Source organism: Macrotis lagotis, chromosome 3, assembly GCF_037893015.1.
Source record: "Macrotis lagotis isolate mMagLag1 chromosome 3, bilby.v1.9.chrom.fasta, whole genome shotgun sequence".
Lineage (NCBI taxonomy): Eukaryota > Metazoa > Chordata > Mammalia > Peramelemorphia > Peramelidae > Macrotis > Macrotis lagotis.
The window spans coordinates 45,931,527-45,955,261 of record NC_133660.1 but is presented as its reverse complement, the minus strand read 5'-3'; the positions used below and the strand labels follow the sequence as shown (position 1 = coordinate 45,955,261).

The 23,735-nt window shown below is 35.8% G+C and overlaps 1 long non-coding RNA gene across 1 annotated transcript in view; it reads left to right on the top strand.

Moving 5' to 3' along the window:
• The window catches only part of LOC141516069 (uncharacterized), a 50,098-nt gene extending 26,818 nt beyond the window's left edge, over positions 1–23,280 (top strand). Inside the window, exon 3 of the long non-coding RNA XR_012476603.1 lies at positions 23,039–23,280. This is a non-coding gene — a long non-coding RNA (uncharacterized LOC141516069). The remainder of the gene's footprint in view (positions 1–23,038) is intronic.
• The last annotated feature ends 455 nt before the right edge of the window (positions 23,281–23,735 follow it).

Below are 23,735 nucleotides of genomic sequence, written 5' to 3'. Positions count from 1 at the left end.
TTAAGTGTCTGAGACTGGATTTGAACCCAGATACTCCTGACTCCAGGGCTGGTGCTTTATCCACTATACCACCTAGCCTACCCCCTTTTCAAATCTTGATGCAATAATTAGCTTATTCAACCTTATCTTAACCTTCATCTGAGTCTCTTGTCTCCATTACTCCTAGGCTTCTGGGCTGCTTCCTGAATAGTTGGGCTATGGAGATATCAGATTACATGCCTCAATCCTAGGCCTCATCAGTATGGAGACATGCTTTTGAGCTTGGTTCTTTATAATTTGGTAGAAGAAAGAAGAGGAAAGGAGGAAAAATTGTCCCTCTTGGCTATTTATGTTGAGAGTATCATCATTCTTTCAATTACAGTTTGTAATCTGGGTCTTCCTTGACCCTCAGTACTCACACCCAGTCATTTCCCAACTCTTGATTATGAGTACCCAAAATACTTTGATTTTATACCCTCTCTCCACTCCCATGGCCCTCACAGTGATTCAGTAATTCATCTTTGCCTGGAAGACTATAACAACCCCATGATTAGTCTCCTTGCTTCCAAATTCTCTTTTCCAATCCAGCCTGTACATAGCTGCCCATGTGACATTCCTAAAGCATAGGTGTGGCCAGGTTTATCCTCTGCTCAGAAAGCTACAAAAGTTACTCAGAGTTTTAGAGTTTTTTGCAATCTTTCTTCAGTCTACTTTTTCAGGTCTTTTTGCATATTTTCCTCCATGAAAACAGCTCAAGCATAATGTCTAGTCAGGCACTGTTAAATCAGCTACTGCTGATCTGTGCTGACCCCTGTCCTTTATCTGTCATCTCAATTTGTCTAGGATTCAATTCTGGAACAAGTCTGACTTTTCACTAAAGAAAGTAGAGTTCTTTATTCTACTTTCATTGACTTATCAGCCCCAACTTGTGTTTGCTGAAGAATGCTACTAATTCAAGTATTGTTACTTTTGGCTCTAAGGTAGGGCTTCTTCAAAGATGGGAATCAAGTCAAAAAAAATATTCAGTTTATTCAATGAATCCGATTTGGAATGAGTTTATTCCCACACATAAAAAATATTGCTAAACATTGTTCATTGTTTGATTTACCACTACTTATTCTATTTATATTTAATTTTAATATTATTGGATAAATATTAAATATAAATAATTAATGTTAAATTATAGTTAATTGGGAGACTAATATTCAAGCTTTATTGGAACATAAGCAGTTTCCTCAATTGACCAGACATTAGTGCTGTTGATACTGCTTGAAAAGGAAACATAAAAGAGGTGAAGTAGGGGTCTTCAGTTAGACAATGTCTCCCATCCTTAGATGAGGGACCCTGTCTTCTCCCATTCCTCACTGGAATCATATCTTCTCAGCTGGAAAACTATAACCAAAGGAGACATTTCCCAATCAAGAGCTGGGAAATGACTGATATGTTTTATCCAATGTATCACTACATGGCCTTCCTTCTTCCTTTTATGAGTACCACCAAGAGATTCACCACTCAAGTGCTAAAAGGTCTGGGCCCCATATGGCTAGGAAATTTGACATCTTTAAAGTCCCCAGCAATTTGTTCTTTGAGTCTTGGGAAGATTGAAGGGCAGTTCTGAGTTCATGTTCCATTGGATTTCCTTTATAGGGTCGGAGAGACAAATTGTCCTATGTAGTATTCTCCTGTTTTTATACATTTTGTACCTCACTTCTTCCTTGAAGAATTTCCTTCCAAGTTTGAGTGCCATCTCCTAAAGGAAACCTATTAATTACTACTGACAGAAATTATTTTGCATAAATTTAGTTTTCTGTTAAGTATAGTTTTCTCCAAAAAGAATATAAGTGGGGTGGCTAGGTGGCATAGTGGATAGAGCACCGGCCCTGGAGTCAGGAGTACCTGGGTTCAAATCCGGTCTCAGACACTTAATAATCACCTAGCCGTGTGGCCTTGGGCAAGCCACTTAACCCTGTTTGCCTTGCAAAGAAACCTAAAAAAAAGAATATAAGATCTTTAAGAACAGAGTCTATTTCATTTTTGTCTTTTATGTCCCTTAATCAATGAACAAGTATTCGTTACACATCAATTATGGACCAAACATTGTGTTTTATGAACTTAGGCCCTGTACCAGTCATTGCATTTGGTCCTGGCGATTTTTAAAAATTATTTTATTATTATTTGTATTTAATAAAATGAATGAAACAAATTTTTTCAAAAGAAATTTACTCTGTTGGATAAAGGCAATATTTATGTATACCAGTGTAAATGGGATGAATTTTAAAAATAGATTTCAAATAAATATAAGGTAGTTAAAGAGATGAAAGTCAGAAGAAATTAGGGGATTAGGAAATAAGGTATTTAAGAGAGGAAAGTCAGTGGAAATTAGGGTATCAGGAAATATAGAAAGTGATACTTGGTGTTATATATATTCTCTTCCTAGAAGAGGACTTGGCACTTAGGAGATATTTAATAAACACTTGATACATTGAATTTTAATATTGATTTTTTTTTTTTAAGTTTTTGCAAGGCAAACGGGGTTAAGTGGCTTGCCCAAGGCCACACGGCTAGGTGATTATTAAGTGTCTGAAGCCGGATTTGAACTCAGGTACTCCTGACTCCAGGGCCGGTGCTCTATCCACTACGCCACCTAGCCACCCCAATATTGATTCTTTTCTCTATTTTTTTCCCCTTTTTTCATGACTCAGTATCTTTTATCTTATTGGGAGGTAGCCTTAAAATTGTGTGAAGATTATGCACCTGGGAGCCAAGAACTTCGTGGTCTAATCTTGAGTCTTTCATTCATTATTTCCTTGACTTTGGCCAACTCATGATAACAGCTTTTAACTTTTGGTGCTTCAATTTCCTTAAGGAAAGAAGGAAGGAAATAAGGATTTATGAAGCACCTACTTTGTATCAGTCATCTTTACAAGTGCTTTACAAAAAGTCTCTCATTTGATCCTCATGACGACCCTTAAGAAGTAGATGAGGTTATTATCCTCATTTTATAGTTGAGGAAACGAAAACAGAGACTTGTCCAGGTCAGTCAGCTAGCATTTTATTAAGGACATTGATGTCACAGACACTGTGCTAAAGAAAGGAAAAAAAAGCTAAGAAAGCTAAAGACAGCCCCTGCCCTCAAGTAGCTCACTTTCTAATAGGGGAGATGTTTTGCAAATTACTATACACAAACAAGTTATGGGTAAATTGGAAATAATAGAGGGAAGGTGCTAGAAATAAGAGCTTTCCTGTCTGTAGAAGTATTTTAGCTAAGATTTGAAGGAAGCTAGGGAAGCCAGGTGGCAGAGATTACTATATACCGCAAAAAAGATTCAACAAACAAAAAGATCACCACCAGCCCCCTAGCCAAATCCAACTAAATTATACTAAAGATCTTCACTATTTCAAAATTAAGGTTCTTTTTTTTCCTTTATCCATAGAGGAAAAGATACTTATCTAATGTCCCCCAGATTAATCTTTTTTTTTTTTTTTTTAGGTTTTTGCAAGGCAAACGGGGTTAAGTGGCTTGTCCAAGGCCACACAGCTAGGTAATTATTAAGTGTCTGAGACTGGATTTGAACCCAGGTACTCCTGACTCCAGGACCGGTGCTTTATCCACTACGCCACCTAGCTGCCCCGACCCAGATTAATCTTAAGACTTGATGTCATTTGACAGAAGTCAATTTAAGAAAGCATTCCAGAGATGTAGAACAATGGGAGAAAAAGTCAAGAGTGAAGAGATGGATGTCTTTTTGGTGGAACGCTCAGGAGGATGCTTCCAATGGACCAACGAGCGTGTTTCTGAGAGTAAGGAGTAAGGCATCAAGATCTGCATCAGGGTGCTCTTGTCCTAATTTTCTAGTTTGATGCCTGTTCATTTATTTAACTGAAGAGTGAAATAAAGCCAGAGTAACAAGTTAGTGAACTGGGGCTAGGAATCTTTATCTTGTGGAGGTCAGTGGCGATAACAGTGGAAAGAATCTGAACTCTTGTTAAACTTAGGGCAAATCATTTTAACCTCTCTTGGTTCTCCATTTTCTCTTCTATAAAATGAGTAACTGACTTTAGAGTTCCCTTCTACCTCTAAATCCTTGATCCTATAAGGGTCAGAATTTTGGAGATCATCTAATTCAATCCTTAGATTTTACAGATGGAGAAATTGAGCTTAGAGATGAAATGACTTGGCCTAAGTCACCAAGCCAGGGGGTGACAGAGCTAAAACTAGAAACCAGGTTTTCTGACTTCTAATCCAAATTCACAACAAATTCAACTGAACAAGTATTTATCCATTTGATTCTATTCATTAGTCATGGATTTATTGAATACCTCTGTGTTCTTATAGATGTGCTCACCCCTGGCATCTCAGAAACTTCAGATTCCACCTAGTTTGTCACTAAAACCAGGTGATGGAAACTGAGTAGAAATTTCAGGAACCAGGGGAAAAAATATTATCTGGTGGAGGACTTTCTAGAATATAAAGCAGCAATGATGGATAAAGCCTCTGACTGGGAGGGCAAAGATCAGATGTTGGATTACAAAGATACAGTGACCAAACCATCCCTCACAAACCCAGATTTTCTTTCATTCATTGAACACTTGTCCTATTTGACTTCTGCCAAATGACAACAAGTCTTTAATCAAACATGAGGGACATTAAACAGGCATCTTTTCCTCTAAAAATAAAGAAAAGAATCCTAATTTTGGAATAGTGAAGATTTTTAGCAAAATTTCGTTGGAATTGGATAGGTTGATTGGTGATGGTTTATTTTTTCTTTCGTCTTTCTTTGATGCGTGAGGTAATTCCTGTTTGGGTTCATTTTATGAGATTCACTGACCCAGAAGCTTAAATTTCCCTTTGACCTTTTTGAGACTCAAGTTTTAGCTCAAACTACTATGTTTATTGACTAAAATTAGAAAGATCTTCAATAAGTAAAACCTTTTCATTTTTGGAAGCAACCAAGACCACCAGTCAAAATCAACATTAGCAACTATTTTTGGAATATTAAATGCAAATCCAATTAAATCCAATATTTTTGGAATATTAAATGCAAATGAGATTTATTTCTAGGATCTCTAGGATTTCTAGGATCAAAAACAACATAATGTGTCATTGGAATGAAATATTTGGACTTCTGGCCAAGATGGTAGAGAGAAGACAGGCACAGTTCTAAAGTCTCCTGATCTCTTCCCATCTATCACATGAAAAAAACCTCTTGAAAGAAATTTGACCCACAAAACCTAGAAAGAAAAGCCAGGAGAAAGAACATCTACCTCAGGATTTGTCTCCCACAGCAGCTTTGGCGGAATTCGGGCGGGTGAGTCTGGGCTCAGAGGGAGGATCAGCCCCGGATTGGCCAGATTAACAGCTGAATTGGAGCCAGACCTGCTGGATCGGCGGTGGGGCTGGACGAAAGGGCTTGGGTCCGTGGGGAAGCAGAGGCGCTGGTGTTGGTGCTGTCCCACTGGAGCTTGGGGAGTAGGCTGGGGGGAGAGTCCTGGTGCAGGAGAGCTGCGGACGCCATCCCTAGTCCACACCTCCATTGCACTTCTGCCTCAGGCCCAGGTGTGTGAGCAGAAGAACCAGCCCAGCTGAGGAATGACCTTAGGCCAGGGTAAAGCCCACCATTGATTGAAGGCAAAAGAATTCAATAGCTCCAACTCCTCCCTTTGGGCAAAGGGAGAAAGCTTCTCAACCAAGGTCACAGACACTCCAGAGAGGGCAACCAGCACCTCCTACTGGCCAGTCAGAGAAACTGCACTCAGTAAAGCCTTCAGCAATCTCAAGCCCAGGTGAACCAGCCCTCCCCCCACCAACTCAAGGTTTTAGCATAATGAAGAAGGGTCAGCGGAAAGGTGCATCCATAGAAAAAATCCTGGAAGGGAAAAACCTCAACTCAGAGAGACCTGGAACCTCTGAGGAGAATACAATCTGGTCTCCAGCACAGAAAAACTTCCTTGAAGAAATAAGGAAGGAGCTTAAAAATTTGGGAGAGACAATTAATAACTTGCAACAAGAAAACAAAATCTTAGAAAGTACAATTGGACAAACACAAAAGGAGAATAAATCTCTCAGATCATCAATTGGACAATTACAAAATGAGAATAATTCTCTCAGATCCTCAAATGAGTAAATGCAAAAAGAAATTAATTCTCTCAAAACCTCAATTGGTCAAATGGAAAGCTCTTTCAAAAGTAGAATTGACCAATTGGAAAAGGAGTTATAAAAGGTTAATGAAGAAAACTCCTCCCCCCCAAAAAAACGAATGGAGTCTACAGAAACTAATGACTCCGTGAGACAGCAAGAGTCAGTTAAACAAAATCAAAAAATAGAAAAAATAGAAGCAAATGTAAAATACCTCATCAACAAAACCACTGACCTTGAGTATAGATCGAGGAAGGGCAACCTGAAAATGATAGGACTTCCTGAAAACATTGAAGAGAAAAAAAGCCTGTACTTAATATTACAGGATCTAGTGATGGAAAACTGCCCTGATATCATGGAATCGGAGGGCAAAGTAGTTATTGAAAGAGTACATCGATCCCCACCAGAAAAAGATCCTAAAATGAAAATACCAAGGAATGTTGTGGCCAAACTGCAGAACTATCAGATAAAAGAGAAAATCCTGCAAGCAGCCAGAAAGAAACAATTTAAATATCAAGGAGCCACAGTAAGGATCATGCAGGACCTGGCTGCATCAACATTAAGGGATTGAAGGGCCTGGAATGAGATATTTCAAAGAGCATGGGAGCTTGGAATGCAGCCAAGAATCTACTTTCCTGCAAAGCTGAGCCTTCTCTTCCAGGGGAAAAAGATGGACATTTAACAAAATGGAAGAATTCCAAAAATTTCTGATGAAAAGACCAGAGCTAAACAGAAAATTTGGACATCAAACAGGAGGTTCAAGAGACACATGAAATGGTAAAAAAAGGGGGGGGCAGTAAAAGGAACAAACAATGCAATCCGGTAAGTTGAAACTGGCTATATCCCAGCATGGGGGAAAAAGATTCTCATAAACCTTGAGAAATGTACCTCTAACAGAGAGAATATACCTAGCCAGAAATGATGGACATTAATGACCTATCCATGAGACTACTATCTAATGGGATGTAACTGGCTTTAATCCCACTTGGGAGAAAGACTCTAATAACTCTCAGGAATTTTGACTCTATTTGATAGAATATACAGAACTAGAAGGGACATTTTCTATGACTTAGATAGAATGATCTTAAAAAACCCACTACCTCTCTAAAAAGGGGGGACAGGAAAGAGATGGGAGGAGGGAGGGGATTGAATGGGGTAAATCTCATTACACTAAGAGGTACCAAAAAAACCTATGGTAATAGTGGGGAAGAAGGGAGCAGAGGAGAAACACCTGAATCTTCTTCTCATCACACTTGGCTTAAAGTCATCCTACACATACTCAGTTAACTTATAAAACATCTAACCTTTCAAGTATTAAAAGGGGAAAAGGGGAGGGGAGATGGAGAAAGGGAAGGGGAGTGGGGGAAATAAGGGGAAATAACAAAAGGAAGGGAAGGGAAAAGGGAAAAAGGGAAAGGGGAAAGAAAGGGGAGGGTGTGATATAGGAGGGCAAACACACTGAAGGTGGTAGTTTTCAGAAACAAAAGACTGGGGAATGAAATATTTACCTTTTATCCAGTTCATTAAATCTGATATTTAAATATTTAATTGAATTTTTCAATAAGCCTTTTCTTTATAATTATATTATTATTATATAAATTTCACTGATGGATAGGATTAAAAACAAACAAAAATCTCATAATAAATATACAAATTAAACAAAATCAATTCCCATATTGATCACGTACAAAAACATATACACCTTAGTTTACCCTTTGAATCCATCTCTCAGAAGGAAAGCATTATGCTTTATTATGGGTTCTCTGAAATTGTTGGTGGCCATTGCATCAATTAAATTCTTTAATTTTTCAATGTTGTTTGTCTTTACAAAGTTGTTATATAAATTATTCTCCTGGTTCTGCTCAATTCACTTTGCATCAGTTTATACAAGTGTCCCCTTTTTTCCAAATCTTTTTTGAATTTTTCTGAAACTGACCCCTTTATAATTCCTTAGAGTACATTAACCTATCATAATTTGTTTAACTATTCCCCAGTTTTTTGCTACTACAAAAAGAGATGCTATAAATATTTTTGTACATATGAATCTTTTTTCTTTCTTTGATTCTTTTCTTTTTTTTTTTTTTGTGCAAGGCAAATGGGGTTAAGTGGCTTGCCCAAGGCCACACAGCTAGGTAATTATTAAGTGCCTGAGACCGGATTTGAATCCAGGTACTCCTGACTCCAAGGCTGGTGCTTTATCCACTGCACCACCTAGCCGCCCCAAACTTTTTCTTTGATTCTTTGAGATCTAGAGGTAGTAGCAGTAACACTAGGTCAAAGGATATGCAGTTTAGAAACTGTGGTTAGTCGTTCCAAATTGCTTATCAATTCACAGTTTCACCAATAATGCATTAATGTATCTATTTTCCCAAAGCTGCCCACCTCTAACATTTGTAATTTTATTTTTTCCCCCTTCAACTTTGCTAACTGATGTGTGAGAAGTCATACCTCAGACTTTCTCTAATTTGCATTTCTCTGTGAGTGAGCTAGAACATTTGCTCATCTGACTATTGATAACTTGGATTCATTTCTTCTTCTGAAAATTCAATTCATCTCATTTGACCATTTACCACATCTAATTCTTCCAAAATTCTATTTCTGTTCTTTATGCATTCTTCTTATTTTTTTGGGGGGGGGTTGTTAATCTTTAGTTTTCAAATTGTTTCTTGTAAACAACATGTTAGCTTTTGGTTCCTAATCCATTCTTTTATCTTTTTCCATTGTTTTTTGCTGAATCCATCCCATTCACATTCACAATTAAGATTTTTAATTGCATATATCCCTCCATCTTATTCTCTTATACTCTCCTTTCTCCTTGTTTCTTGACCTATTTTTTTTTTTTTTTTTGCAAAGAAAATGAGAACGTTGAGTAAGAAGGAATAAGCTAGCCACTGGTGTCCCAGGGGGTTGATGTAATCTGCTTCTGCCTCCTAACCCTCTTCTTTTTCTCTAACCCAGAGTCAGATCACAGATTCTTACTCTTTATTTCTTTCCTTTTAAACATTTCTTTGTGACCCATCCTCCAAGGTTAGAGTTTATTTTGTGATTAATCCTTCCCTTAATCTACCCTTCCTCTTATTCCCTTCTCTTTCCCCTGCCCCTCCTGTTTCCCTACTGAATGAAATGTATTCGTGTACTCAACTCTGTCTATGTCTCTGTGTGTGTGTGTGTGTATGTGTGTATTTTTCCCTCCTCTGACCAGTTTATATTAAAATGAGGTTCAAGGGTCTCCCATTTCCCTGCCTTTTTTTCTTGTTTGTATAGTCTTCCAGTTCCCGCAACTTTCCTCTCTCTTTTCCCCCTAGTGTATTCCATTTCCCTTCCTTTTTCTTTCTTCTTTTATGATAATTAAAACATTAAAAAATGCACACACTCTCAGGACCTCTGTCTTATTTGACTTCTATGACCCTGATGATATTAGGGTTCTGAGGGTTTACTTTTAGAATTTCCCCAATTAGTATGAATGGAATTGGTATCTTAGGTCAGTACTGCAGAGTAGCAGTGATTTATTTATTTTTATTGTTAGATACACTTTCTCAGTGGCAGAAGATTTTCCTTGCTTATCTGCAATCATTTTCTTCTTTCAGTTATTCAATTTGATTCAAAGATTTTTGATGAAGCATTCTAAAGTAATGAATAAACAAGAACCAATGTTCCCATAATTGGGATATCATTACCATACTGTATCACATTTCATCCTCAGCCTCACTGCACCGCCTAACCTTTTCATTTCATCTTCGTCCCTACCATCACATCCTCCTCCAAAAAAGCAATGTCATGGCAAGCATCAGAAGTTAGCATTAAAATGAATACTTTTTAATTTCTTTGGATGAGATGGGGCCCTGAGCTCAGGGACAATGCTGATGGATGATGTTTTAATGCAGCTGAAATGTTATTTTTACTGAGCCAGGGAAAACGATAAATTTTGCTTCATTGCCACTGATCGCTCTATGCATAAAACTATGGTGGGCACTCATGGGCTGTGAATAATCACCCCAGTATGGCAGATGTTACTTTCTGGGAGGAAAGCAATTCTTATGTGGAGGAATTGTGGAAAGATTAATTGTCTACAGCTGTTTCATGGCCCACGGCAATCTTGATACATTTATGATAAGTTTAAGAGCTCACTAGAGGCAGCTCCTATTCCTTGTTGTGAGAAGGGGAGGGGGAAAGGAGCCAAAGGCTTTATTGGGACACCCAGATTCATAGAATCTGTCAACTCCATTTCAGCCTTCATAGAAAACTGACTGCTGGCCCTTTGGAAATGATTGTGAGTGAGGGAAGATGCAGGAATTATCCAGATCCAGATAAAGAAAAGGAGACTGAGAAGAATTATTCAAATTTGTGCAAATGAATGGCTTCCATTTTTCCTCCCTCTGCCAAGTGAAAATTGAACGTGACCTCCTTTGACCTTTCTCTATTAACTGCAGCAAATTGCAGTAAATGCATAGTTCTGAGGGCCCTAATGAGACAGAGCTTCAGCAAGGCCTCATTAATAAGGGGAGTTTGACCTTGCTGGGCAGCCCTTCATGCGATATTGAAAAAGAATAAGAAAAAAGAAGAGATGACCTGCTGTAAATTTTGAACAATACATTTGATTTAGTTTGCATATACTCTGAACTAGACACTTCTCAGCCCTTTCTCCCCCTCCTTCTTTCGGTCCTGCCACAAAGAGAAAAAGCAATATTTACCTATTAGACTACTGTAGAAAATGGTAAGAAAGATGGAATGGATTGCAGGGATGCTCTGCAGAGACCTTGACAAAGTCGTGGCCAGAATTCACAGTTAGGTTGGAAAGAACATTAATTCTTCTCTCCCTCTCTCTTCTTCAAATTCAATTGAGAGGTACTTTCTCTTCTTTTTAAAGATTTTTCTTTTTCTTTTTGAGATTGAATGCACTGGGGCTTGACTAGAGATACTTCCTGCCTCTCATGAAGAACTTAAGATGCTTGGAAGGCCAAGACAATACATTTTTTTTTCAAGGCAATGGAGTTAAATGACTTGCCCTAAGATCACATAGCTGGATAATTATTAAGTGTCTGAGGTCAGATTTGAACTTAGGTCCTCCTGAGGCTGGGGCTGGTGCTTCTAACCACCACACCTTCTAGTGGCCCCCAATAAATGGTTTTGAGCAATAACTTTGGAGTTTTGGTAGAATAAGAGAGACAGAAGAGTAAAACTTGAAGTTCCCATACTTCAAGCAGCCCAGATTGCAATATAAATGAAACCTGTTTAACAATCTAAATAAAAGTACAATAAAGCATAGTTAATATTAATTTACAGTTTTCTAAGTACATGTGCTGACCCATGTGTTTCTCTACTGTGTAAAGGATGGTTTCCAAGTCATGACTGGTCAAAATCAAGTTCTTTTGAAACATACTATTTGGGATGGCAGTAGATATCTCCAATCATCCTGATTCCTATCTGATCACTGGACCCAGGCTCTGGAGGAGAAAATTAGGCTGGGGACTTAGCTCAGGATCCCCTTACTCAAATCCAATTCATGTGCTTGTCATGGCATCAACTCCCTGACGTGATCTTTGAGAATGAAGGACAATCATTACTATTTGGGAATGGCAAAGTGAGTAGAGTGCCAGCTCTGAAGTCAGGAGGACCTGAGTTCAAATCTGATCTCAGTCACTTACAAGGTGTGTGACCCTGGGCAAGTCACTTAACTGTGATTGCCTCACCTCCAGGGCCATCTTCAGTCATCCTGATCCCTATCTGGTCACTGGATCCAGATGGCTCCAGAGGAGAAAGTGAGGCTGGTGACTTAGCATAGTCCACTCTAATTCAAATTCAATTGATGTACATGTCATAACATCACCTCCTCAATATCATGGTCTTCTTTGACAACAAAGGACAAAAATCATCATCATTATCTAGAAGAATCTGGATAAAACAGGCAACACTATCAGATCAGCTGCCATTCTGTTACTGGTGCAAGGTGTTTCCTATTTGGAATTACCCTCTACAATGAAATGATGATAATTCTGGCCCCAAAGTTTTTGAGTTAGTGGCAGAGCTGGAGCTCCTTTGTCTTGTGAATCACCCTTTAGAGAGCAGGGTCAACAGATAAAATGAATACTTCAAGTCAGAATTTCCATATCGTCTTCTGAAAGGCTCTTTGAGTCTTAGTTTTTTAAAAATTTTATTTATTTAAGTCAATGGGGTTGAATGACTTGCCCAAGGTCACACAGCTAGGCAATTATTATTGAGTGTCTGAGTCTGGATTTGGGTCCTCCTGACTCCAGGGTCAGTACTCTATTCACTGCACCACCTAGCTGCCCCATGAGTCTTAAGACCAGTTTTTAGAAAGAAAGACTTGGGAATATCATTAACAGAAAGTGATGCAATGTGTGTTGTGGTAACTTAGATTTATATCATTTGTTTATTTATTTAGTTATTTCATTATTAGCTCTTGGAAACTTAAGAATAAATGGAAGTAAATGGAATCTAAAAGGAAGTGTTATTTTATATGGTGGGTAGTAGAGTTACAATCAGGGACTCCATATATGAAGGAATATTAGAGATCTTATCCAGTGTCCTAAGGGATGCAGATTCCATTGACAGTATCTAGAATTCAGTGTTGGTGTGAATACCTCCAATGATACACAAACCAGTGTTCAAGAAGCAACACTTTTTAATTGCTGGATGACTAATTATTTAAAATTTCTTAAGTTGCATCAAAGTTTACTTCTCTTTAATTTGCATTCTTGGTGCTAACCCTGATTTCTGGAGTGATACAACAGAAATATTTTATTATATAGACTGCTGGTCATATGAAGAAGATCTTCTTGCCTTGGTTTCCTCAACTGTAAAATGAGTTCCACAATAGCATCTACTTCATATGGTTGTTGTAAGAATCACATGAGACAATCTTTGTAAAGTTGGTGATTAATAAATACTAATTTCTTCCCTTCTTAGGACCCCCACTTTATCATACTGGATATTTCTTTTGCTGTTTCAAATGCTCTTTTGTTACCTGTACAAGCATGTGTCATTAAACTTGATTTCTATGCTCAAAAGGTTATTTAAATTTTTAATTTAATTTAATTTTTTAATATTTAATTTTCCCAAGTTACACGTAAAGACAATTTAAAAAATTTGTTAAAATTTTCTTTTGACTTCCAAATTTTCTCTCTTCTTCATTTCCTCCTTCCCTGAGACAGTAAGCAATTTTATGTGGGTTATATATATTCAATTATACAAAGCATTACCATATAGTCATGCTATGAAAGAAGATATAGACCCCAAAGGGGAAAAAATCACAGGAAAGTATACAGAAAATAAAAAATAGTTTTTTTCAATATGCATTCAGACTTCATTAGTTCTTTCTCTGGATGGCATTTTCCTTCATAAGTCTTTTCAAATTGTCTTGGATCATTGTATTGCTGAGAAGAGCAAAGTCAGTTGATTCACAGTTGATCATTGTACAGTACTACTGAAACTGTATACAGCCTTCTCTGGTTTCTGCTCGCTTCACTCAGTATCAGTTCATATAAGTTTTTTCAGGTTTTTCTAAAATCTGATTGCTCATTATGTCTTAGAGTACAGTAATATTTCATTGAAATCATATGATTATTCTTTTTTTAAAAAAATACAATATCCAGAATGACCTAGGTGTAGCTTGCTGTTGATTAATTGTTTCAACTCCATTTGGGGTTTTCTTGGCAAAGATCCTGGAATGGTTTGGCATTTCCTTCTCTAATTCATGTTATAGCTGAGGAACTGAGGCAAACAAGATTAAGTGACTTGTCCAGGGTCACACAGCTAGTAAGAGTCAGAGACTAGATTTGAACTCAGGTAGATGAATCTTCCATGATTCCCAAGCCCAGTACTTAATTCTCTGCATGACCTAGCTTCCAACTACTTTGCCAGTACTTTGATCAGCACCTGATATAGTAGGATCTTCTATTCCTTTAATGTGGACACCCTCATTCTATTCATGAAATGTAATTTTTTTAAAATAACTGTTGCTCCATAAAAATTATAGAATGACAGGGACTTTAGAGTCCAAGGTGAAGAAACTGAGATTAAAATAGGGAAACTGACCCTTTAAAGTTGTTTAACTTATAAGTGGCAGTTATGGGACTTGATATGAACTGAGTTCATGTCAAGCTCTGTTGTGACATAATTTAGAAGATTAGGAAATATTTATTCAAAGGTGTCCAACAAAATCTCTCAGAGGTCAAGGGCATCTCCTTGATTCTCATTTGGAGGTGAATTGATTGTCCTGGATTGTTCTCTATTGTTTGAGGATTAGTTAATTTAGGTTATTATGGATTCCTTAAAGGAATAAATAGGTTAAAGGTTAAAACACCTTCCTTATGTTGGGTATATTTAAATAGGAGTTCATTTGCAGAATTTATAAAATTTTTAAAAGAGATCTAGGGAGAGCTAAGATTATATCACATCTGTTGTAAATAATATCTGTTGATTATTGTTCTATTGGGGATTAACATTTAGCTTTATTAAATTTGAATCAGTTTCATGTGCATCCTAGATATGAGATCTTTATTAGAGAAACTTAATGCAAAGATTTCTCCCTATTGCCTGTTTCCCTTTAAATTATTAGCACATTAGATTTTTGGTCAAAATTAAAAAACCTAATATATCATAAATTGTCTATTTTATCTTATGCTATCCTCCATCACTTGTTAGGTCTGAACCTTTTCCTTATTGAATTTTTTTTAGGTTTTTGCAAGGCAAACGGGGTTAAGTGACTTGCCCAAGGCCACACAACTAGGTAATTATTAAGTGTCTGAGACCAGATTTGAACCCAGGTACTCCCTGACTCCAAGGCCGGTGCTTTATCCATTACGCCACCTAGCTGCCCCAATATGACTCTTTTCTATCCAGATCCTGTATACAGTTAGAATTTATTTGGTATATAGTTTGTGGTGTTCTAAACCTAATTTCTTTCAGGTTGTTGTCCAATTTTCCTAGCAGTTTTTTTTTTTTTTTTTGGTCTTCAAATAGTGAGCCCTTTCCTCCAATAATTGACATCTTTGGGTTTATACAAAAATAATATTGCTATGTTTGCTTCATTATGTTGCATTTCTAATATGTTCCACTATTTGACTTCTCTTTTTTTTTAAACTATTACCAGTTTGGTTAAATGATTACTGCTTATTTATATAGCTTGAGTTCTAGGTCTAAAGGGTTCACTTATTCCTTCTTTTTTTTTCTTTATTTTTAACCCTTAAAATTTCTTTGTTCTTCCATAGGAATTTTGATTATTATTTTTCTAAGTCTATAAATTATCTTTTTTTTTAGGTTTTGGTAGAACACCAAATGTTAAAGTGATTTAGGTAATATTGTCATTTTAAATATAATAGTGGCAACATATCTGTAAAAAATTGATATTTCTCCGAGTGTTTTATAATGACATTCCAATAGTCCACAGGTGAATAATAGTAGAAATACACTCAAATATTTTAAAATTTCTTAGTTGTTTTGAATGACTATTTTTCTTGTTCTTTCTACTTCCTTGAGTTAAATATAGGAATGCTGATGATTTATGTGGTTTCATCTTATAACTTTACTGCTTCTTTTATTTTTAGTTTTATTTTAAGACTGATTCTTCCTATCTTACATAGACTAAAAGTATAGTGACTACTCACGCTCTACCCCCAACTTTTTCCCTGTCACATTAACTTATTGGCATGGTACCTTTGACTTCAGTATTTCAAATAGGGATCAGTGTGCACCAGACTTGGACAGTCTGGTAGTGTCCCTCTTCCTGGGGCTCACTTATTTTGGTGCTAGACTTAAAGTGGACCTCCAATCAACTTAGACCATTGTCATTCAGAACTTTTTAGTTTAAGAGATACATCAACCTTAATTTCCTTGGCATCATGTTATTGTTGTCATGCTCTTTACATGTCCAATTGAAATTATCTATTATTTATTTTTATTCCTTTTTTTTTTTTTTAGGTTTTTTTGTAAGGCAAACGGGGTTAAGTGGCTTGCCCAAGGCCACACAGCTAGGTAATTATTAAGTGTCTAAGACCAGATTTGAACCCAGGTACTCCTGACTCCAGGGCTTTATCCACTACGCCACCTAGCCGCCCCGAAATTATCTATTATTTCAATTAAGTTTTTACTTGACTACCTAGGTTTCTCTAATTATATTATCATATCATCTGCAAAAAGTCACAATTTTATTTTCTCAGTTATTTTTTCTTGTCATTGCTTCAGTGTGCATTACTAGAACTATATTTAATAGTAGTGGTGAAAATGGGCATGCTTTTTTTGTCCTTGACCTTATTGATAAAATCTCTAAGTTTTCTCCATTATATATGATGTTTGTCCTAGGATTTGGAAAAATACTATTTACTAAAGATCTAGTTATTCCTTTGATTTTTATAATTTTTAATAGAAGTGAATATTGAATATTATCAGAAGCTTTTTCAGTGTCTTTTACCATAATGATATAGTTTTGTTTTTTATTAATATTTCATTATAGTCATAGTCTCTCTTATTTTATACTATTCCATCATTTTAGATATTAATTTAACTTCGTCATAGCATAATCTTCCTAATATGTTGTTGTAACTTATTTACTGGTATTTTATTTAACTTTTTTTTTTACATTAGTATTTATTGGGATCATTGGTCTGCTTTGTCTCTCCTTAGGTTAAGTATCAAGATCATAACACAGAAAGAAATTAGGAGTGTACTTTTTTCTTATTATTCCAAAGAATTTAAATAGTATTAGACTTAATTGTTCTTTGAATATTTGAAAGAATTCCTGTGTAAAGCCCTTTGGTCCTAGACTGCTTTGAACAATATGTTTATACCTATTTCAATTGGCTTTTTTTCCCCCCACTGATATTCAGCTATTTAAATAATTTCTTTCTTTCTTTTTTTTTGTTATCCTAGATACTTAAGCTTTTTGTATTTCTTCATGTCTTCCTTTTAAGTTTGCAGTTAATTAGAATATTGTTCAGTCATTTCAGTTGTGTGCAGGCAACTCTTCATGACCTCATTTGGGTTTTTCTTCTTTCCAGCAAAGATACTGGAGCAGTTTGCCATTTCCTTCTCCTGCTCATTTTACAGATGAGGAAACTGAGGCAAACAGGATAAAGTGACTTGCTCAGGGTTACACAGTAAGAGTCTGAGATTGGATTTGAACTCAGATCTTTCTGACTTTAGATCTAGTTTTCTATTCTCACCAAATGGTCCCTAGCATATAATAGGACAAAATTATTTCTGACAATTTCCTTTATTTTCTTTCAAATTCTTATAGGTTCTCTTTGATTTATGGGAGAAATAATTTGGTTTTTCATTCTCTTTTAAAATTCTTGTTAATTTCTAAGTGCAGATTGAAGCATTTTTTCACTTTATTTTTCTTGAATTTTTTTTCATTAAGACTGGAGGGAGGAAGAGAATTTTAAAATGAAAGAAATAATGTTCATTTAATTAGGTTTTTAAAATGAGTTTTAATTTTGTCAATTCAATAGTCTTTTTGCAAATTTATTGATCTTTTCTTGAATTTTTATAATTTTTACTTTGTTGTTTAGTTAGAGATTATTGATTTATTGTGTCAAATACAGATCCACAGGAGTTACCTCATCTGTGCCTGTATACCTGATCAGTCATTACATCATTATGCCAAGTGCTCAAAATACCCTTAATGTTTACTTAGTGCTTCACAGTCTCTCCCCCCTTCCTATTCTTCTTATATCTTTCTCCACCCCCCCCAGTCTCTAAGCTCCATGATCTAGTGTGGCTGTTATCATTTTCACCTTTTATTCCCTTTGCATAGAATTCTCTTCCTTTTTAGAATTCCTCCTGGATTCTCTGACTTTTTTCAGGACTAGATAAATAAATTGACTATGTCTGAAAATGTATATTTCAATCTGTCCCACTATTTCTCTACTTCTCTGTTATGTAGTGTATTTTCATCATTTGTCCTTTGGAGTCTCACATTGAGGAACACTTTTTAGTCTTTCAAAGTTGTTTTATTTACAAGATTTTTTTTGAAGAGACAGAGGAACCAGAGACCAAATTGCTAACATTTACTGAATTATGGAGAAAGCAAGCATGTTCCAGAAAAAAAAAATCTAGTTCTGCTTCATTCATTACACTAAAGTCTTTGTGTGGACCACAGTCAAATATGGTAAATATTCCAGGATAGGAGAATACCAGATTACCCTGCTTATCTCTTGAGCAGCCTGTATAGGGTCTAAGACTTAGTGGGATATTAATGTACTATTGGTGGAGTTGTGAATTGATCCAACCATTCTGGAGAGCAATTTGGAACTATGCCCAAGGGGCAATAAAACTGCATACTCTTTGATGCAGCAATATTTTTTCTAGGGTGTAACCCAAAGAGATCATAAAAAAAGGAAACAGGGACCCATATGTACAAAAATATTTATATCAGCTCCTTTTGTAGTGGCAAAAAATTGGAAACTGAGGGAACACTCATCACTTAAGGAATGACTGAACAGATTACTGTATAAGAATGTGATGGAGTATTATTGTTCTGTATGATATCATGAACCAGTGGAATTCAGAAAAAACATGTAAAGACTTGCATGGACTGATGCTGAGTGAGGTGAGCAGAACCAGGAGAACACATTCACAGCAATATTGTGTGATGACCAACTATGATGGTCCAGTGATCAAGGACAATTCTAAAGGATTTGTGATGGAAAATGCCATCCTCATCCAGAGAAAGAACTCTGAACTCTGAATGCAGACTAAAATATACTATTTTTTTAGTTGTTTTTTTTTTGCAAGGCAAATGGGGTTAAGTGGCTTGCCCAAGGTCACACAGCTAGGTAAGTATCTGAGATCAGATTTGAACTCAGGTACTCCTGATTCCAGGGCTAGTGCTCTATCCACTGTACCACCTAGCTGCCCCAAAACATATTATTTTTACTTTTAAAAATTTGCTTTATATTTTTTTCTCTCTCTTATGCTTTTCCCCCCTTAAGTTATGATTTTTCTTTCACAACATGGATAATACAGAAATATATCAGATATGATTGTCCATGTATAATTTATATCAGATTATTCACTATCATGGGAATGAGAGGAATGAAGGGAGGATGGATGGTAGAAAAATGTGAAATTCAAAAGTTGGAAAAAATGAAGGTTGAAAGCTATCTTTTCATACCATTGGAAAGAATAAAATAAAATAACAAAGTATTTTTAAAAGAAGCACCAGTTAGAACTGAACATGAAATAACTGGTTAATTTAAGATTAGGAAAAGAATATAATAAGACTATGTATTATCATCTTATTTATTAAATTTATAATCAAAGTACATTTTGTGAAATGCCAATTCTGGATGAATCCCCAACCAGAAAGAAGAGTGCTGGGAGAAATATCAACAACCATCAATATATATATATAGAAAACACCATTTTAATGGCAGAAAATGAAGAATTAAGGAACCTCTTTTTAAAGGAAAGTGTAAAAGTTGGTTTGAAGATTAATGTCCAAAAAAACTAAGATCTTTACAAGTGGTCTCATCACTTCCTGACAAATAAAGGGAGAAGAAATGGAAAGAGTCAGACTTTATAGTCTTAAACTCAAAGATTATTGTAGATGGCAACTGTAACCATAAAATTAAAAGATGTTTGCTTTTTGGAAGGAAATCATGGTAAATTGGAACAGCTTATAAAAAAAAGGCAGAACTATCACCTTGATGACAGTTCCACATGGTTTTTGCAGTAGAAATGTATGGCTGTGAGACTTGGACTAAAAGGAAAGTTGAGCCTTGCTGAATCAATGGTTTTGAATTGTGGTGCCAAAAGAAGACTTTTGAGAGACCTTTGCACAGCAAGAAGATCAAACAATCAATACTTATGGAAATTAATTCAGCCTATTCATTGGAAGGACAGATACTGAAGCTCATAATGAGAAGACAGGACACATTGGAAAAAACCCTGAAGTTGCGAAAAATTGAAGGTAAAAGGAAAAGGAGATGGCAGAGAATGAGATGATAGATAGTGTCTTGGTGGGGAGGTGGTTTCCAGTTTATTGATTTCTCCTCTAATTTTTAGAAAAGAAATTAAAAAATGCATATCTTGTTCATTAATCCTCTCCTTTTTAATTTTGTTATTGTATATTTTAGAATATAATTTCCTCCCAGAGTATCGTTTTAGTTGAATCTCAGAAATTTTTTATGTTTTACATCTTTGGTATTTTCTTTCATGTAATTTTTTCTATTGTTTGTTTTTAACCCACTCATTTTTAGGATTTCATTGTTGTCTTAATTTGAGTCTGGGTCAGTTTGTTTATACTCCCTTAATTGACTTCTGTTGTTATTGCATTGTGATTTGTAAAGGATATACTTACCATTTCTGCTTTTTAATATTTATTTGCAATATCTCTGTGACTTTTTGTAAAAATGAAGATTACTTTCTCATACTCTCTTCATTATTTTTCTTCCTGTTTTCTCTATGCTGGACTTTTAGTTTTTGATTCATGACCCTTATACTTAATGTATTCCTTATTTATTCTGTATTATCAATGGAATGAAATCTTCTAAGTTACATATTTTGAATTCTCTCTTCTAATCATTTTCTATGTTAGTGACTTGTAGTTCTTGTCTCCCAACTGGGCCTTATTCTTAGAAATAGTAATTCCTATATGTGGTAGAGAGATTAGAGGTGTTTACCTGTCCTTGTTGTATAGTTCTTTACTACCTGTTTCTCTCACTATTTGCTATGAAATGTCCTCTCTGAGTCTATGTCCTCTCCCTCTTCTGGGTGACAATTGCCCCAGTATCCTTTGTTCCTCCGTTCTCTGACTGAGAACTTTTGAAACACATAGCTCTGCCATCTTGGAGGACATTCAAAGCTAGCTTCTGGGTTTTGCTTTTTTCTACTATGTAAGGAAGGAAGAATAAGGATAGGTTTTCTTGCAAGCCCATGAATTCACTTGTGCAGATCTGAGAGAGAATGAAGGCTGTTGGGGAAATGGCTCCCTCTAGTTCACTCCTGGAGTTGTTATCATGTTGGAGCTCTTGGTATCTTAGACCATGGAGACAAATGAAATTCTTTTATCGTGTGCAAAATTGTTATTTTTGGTGAGATTTTGGATGTCATAAAGAGAGCATACATGATGTAGAATGTATTCCATAGTTATTTTTAATGATATTTCTCTATTACTTTATGAAGCATTTTGTTGGTAATTTATAGTAATGCTATTGATTTATATAGATTTATTTTATAGCCTACAATTTACTAGTTACTATTTCACTTTTTTTAGTTAACTTCCCAGGGTTCTCTAAGTAAATTATCTGAAAAAAATGATATTTTTCTCTTGTTTTATGCTCATTTCCTCAAATTCTTTTTCCTCTCATTCCTATATTTCTAGAACCATCTCAAGTAGTAGAATACTCTCAGTTATCCCACATGTGGTACCATGAAGCAGTTGGTGCTACCCTGTTCTCATCTCTCTTTAAAATGATACAATTGCTTTGAACATACAGATCAATAAGAAACTTCAGAGCTGATAAGAAACAGATTTTCCTGCTCTATGGTGGCTGCATATGTTACCAAGAAGTGTGAAATTTGTGCTCATTATGTGCAGTGGGAACAACTACTGACTTTGCTGAGTATTTGAGAACACATGTACTAGGAAACCTTTGAAAAAGTTATATTGACTTTCTGTCTCTGGAAGGAGATAGTAGGAACATAAATAGAGCCTGACCAATTCAGAAAGTGTGCATAGGCATTACCAATCAGGAATCAGGAACATTCATGGTTGCCGAAGTATCATGGGAAAAGTATTTCTCAGTGTATGGACTTCTTGCCAGGTTCCATTCAGATCAAGGCAGATACTCTGAAGTATACTCCTGAAAGGGTTAGCTTTGTCTGGCATCAGATAGTTTAGAACACTATCTTACTACTCTTAAGGAGATCTAAAATCTCAATGATCTAATGACACACTTATGAATCTTTGGGATGCTAAGAACAAAACAACAGTAAGGACAACAAATCTCATATAGCTTTGTAAACAATTCTATCTAGGATATTGCCAATGGATTTATATCCTATCCATTGATTTCCTGGGTGTGAGTCATATGCTGTCAAATCTTCAAGTGATGGAGAGACATTTCCATGATATGGAGAAGATTCTGTATACAGCATCCTAACAACTAGTTCAAATAATGGGTCAAACCTATGGTAGTGTTAGTATATGGTAAAAGAATATAAACCAACTGTTCTCAGAAAGAATTATAAACTATTAACAATCATATACAACATGGCTTCAAATCAATAATAGCAATAGAGGTTCTTGGGGAACAGACATATCCCAAAGGGCAAAGTAACACTCCTTGTCAATCTGAGCTCCCAGTAAGTTCATGTTTGGATAGGCAAGGTCAAATAGTTCTGATGAGTATTATATCCAACCCATGTCAGCATTTAGCTCAGGTATTGGGGCAGACAGACCGGAAGATCACAAGATAGCTAGCAATATTCAACCAGTGACCAGGCAAATTTAGAAGTTACCAGGGGAAGCAGCTATAATTATTTTATGTATCCTTAGTTAATAATGTTACTGTTTACCCCTGTAATGTATGCTTTGTCTGTAATTGCACATATGTTAATTATTGTTTGTATTTAGTATGCTTGTTTTATTTTCTTGCTTTTGTGTTGGAACATGTATTATGGATCCATCCAATTCATAATTTTGTTGTTGGTTATTTGGTGTCCACAAAATTAATTTTATTTGCTTGTGTTATATTAGTATGCATGTATAAAATATGTAGTAGAATACTTGAGACCCATTGGAGCTAACCAGTCTGTCAAATGGTGCTCAAATTGTATGTCTATTCCATGTATTATTAATTTTTTTGGTTATGAATAGCACCCTAATGTGATTATTTAGGACAAAACAATCTTTATTTTGTTTAATTGTTGATATTTAATTTGTTGCTCTTCTAATTCCAGATGCCAAGTCTTTCCTAGCTGATTTTGAAAGGATATGCATAATGACAAACCCTGGAAAGGATTGCTTCAGTTTTCTGGTGATGCCCTCCCTGGAAATCCAGGAAGTTATAGACCTAGAGGGACATTATTCCATCTCAGCTTGAGAAATAAACACTACCATGGGCTTTGAAGCAGAGGAGAGAGCTTTAATTGATCCTGGAGTCTTGAACTAGTTTGTTGGTAAAATGGTCAATTTGAAATTAAAACTGTCACAATTGTCAATTTGCTGTCTAAAGACAGTTGTTTTAAATGTATATTTCTATTATTTATGACTGGGAGCAATGTTTGTATTTGATTGTTAATAATTTACAATTCTTTCTGAGAACAGTTGGTTTATATTCTTTTACTATAAACTAATTGGGAATGACTTTTGATCACACACACACACACACACACACACACACACACACACACACACACACAAACACAAAGGTAGTTTGATGGAGGGATTAGGTAATGGAATTTGAAGTCAGAGAAGACCTGAATTCTTTAGATCTCTGTCACTTTCTGACTGTGTGCCCCTGGGCAAATCCATAGTAATTTAGAGTAATTTCTCAGTTTTTAGGGCAACTTTCTAGGATTCCAAGTTGCAGACAAAACTTACTTATTTAGTAGTTTCCAGTCAGTGAATTCACAGGTCCATACTTAATCCCCGGTC